This window comes from Eutrema salsugineum, unplaced genomic scaffold (assembly GCF_000478725.1).
Source record: "Eutrema salsugineum unplaced genomic scaffold, Eutsalg1_0 scaffold_4, whole genome shotgun sequence".
In the NCBI taxonomy this organism is placed as follows: Eukaryota; Viridiplantae; Streptophyta; class Magnoliopsida; order Brassicales; family Brassicaceae; genus Eutrema; species Eutrema salsugineum.
Genome location: NW_006256686.1, coordinates 680502 through 682156, shown reverse-complemented (window position 1 = coordinate 682156; position 1655 = coordinate 680502). Strand labels below are relative to the sequence as shown.

Here is a 1655-nt window from a genome sequence, read left to right as displayed (position 1 = left end):
GATCAGTTCATATAGTATAGTGTCTAGCTTCCACATTCTTGGATTGACACCCCTTATACTACTTTGACAAAGGGGATTGATAGCCCTTTAGAGCCTAAAAATTCTTGTCTATCAATTGGCGCCGTTGCCAAATTGTGGATTGTTTAGCATTAGTCTTTGATCTGTTCTTGAGATCAAGCATTTTCTTTTGTGTTTTCTAATTTCTTTCAAGTTCTGTTTGTGAGTTTCAGGTGCATGAACACCAGGTCCTGATCAAGAAGCTGTGGTCCACCTTTCCCCTTAAACGACAACATTAACCTTTTGGTACCAAGGAGGAGAAGGGACAGGCATGGAAGACAGATTGATCAGGCTGATATGGAAGAACAAAGAGAGCATGTGGTTGACATGGAGCAACCGGCTCAGGAGCAACAGGTTCAGGGTAATGGAGCTGGTAATGCAGCTGGTAATGGAGTTGGTCAAGGGTTACATCAGGGTAATGTTCATCAGGAACAGGTGCATCAACATCAAGCTTATGTCCACCAGGGACAAGCTCCAGCTCATCAGCAGAGGCATCAGGCCAATGTACAGCAAAGACAACAGGTGCACCAACTTCAGCCCTTCCAACACCAGCAAAGGAGATATGAGCAGCCACAGGTCTATGTTGGAGAGAATGACAGGGAAATGCTCATCAGTATGGAGCTGGAATTCAAGCACCACCTATGCAAAACAAAAACTTTGAAGTGAAGACATCCTTGTTGAATATGGTTCAGAACTCAAAGTTCTATGGATTGGCAATGGAAGATCCCTTGGAACACTTGGATAAATTTTATAAAGTGTGTGACCTGACAAAGATAAATGGAGTTTCTGAGGACAGTTTAAAGCTCAGATTATTTCCCTTCAGTCTTGGTGACAAAGCTCACCAATGGGAGAAGAATCTTCCAAGAGGCTCCATTCAAACTTGGGAGAAATGCAAGCAGGCCTTTCTATCTAAGTTCTTCTCCACCTCCAGAACTGCAAAACTGAGAAACCAAATCTCTAGCTTCACTCAGCACAGCAATGAGAGTTTTGGTGAAGCATATGAGAGATTCAGGAGCTACACCAACCAATGCCCACACCATGGGTTTAGTGAGGCTTCTCTTCTCAGCACACTTTATAGAGGGGCTCTTCCCAAGATTAGAAACCAGCTGGATACTGCCTCCAATGGAAACTTTCTGGGAAAGGAGATTCATGCTGATTTAGAGCTAGTGGAGAACTTAGCAATGAGCAATGACACTTATGGTGAAGACTATGACAGATCAAATAGATCTGAAGGTTTAAGCTCAGAACAGAGGCTCACTAGAGAAGTTAAGGAGTTGAGGAGTAATTTGGTTTCTCAAAAGCCAATGCACTTTGTAGGAGAGTATGAGGAACCTTCTCAAATCCTTGAGAACATCAGTGAAGAAGGTCTTACTCAGGAGGAGCTTAACTACATTGGGAATCAGATGTTCCAAAGATATCAGTATGGCAATGCCAATCAGAACCTCTCTTACAGGAATCCCAATGTAGCAAACCCACAAGACCAGGTCTATCCCAATTCTCAAGCTCCACAGAACTTTGTTCCCAAGAACAACTTTCAAGGATCTTTTCAACCCAAGAATCAGTTTGCTCAGAATCAGGGTTTTGGTCAGCAACAGCAA

The 1655-nt window shown here is 43.1% G+C and overlaps 1 non-coding gene across 1 annotated transcript; it reads right to left on the bottom strand.

Moving 5' to 3' along the window:
• Nucleotides 1–995: 995 nt before the first annotated feature.
• Nucleotides 996–1102, bottom strand: LOC112085018. Its single transcript, XR_002898661.1, has one exon. It is a non-coding gene; the product is annotated as a small nucleolar RNA R71 (small nucleolar RNA).
• Nucleotides 1103–1655: the final 553 nt, after the last annotated feature.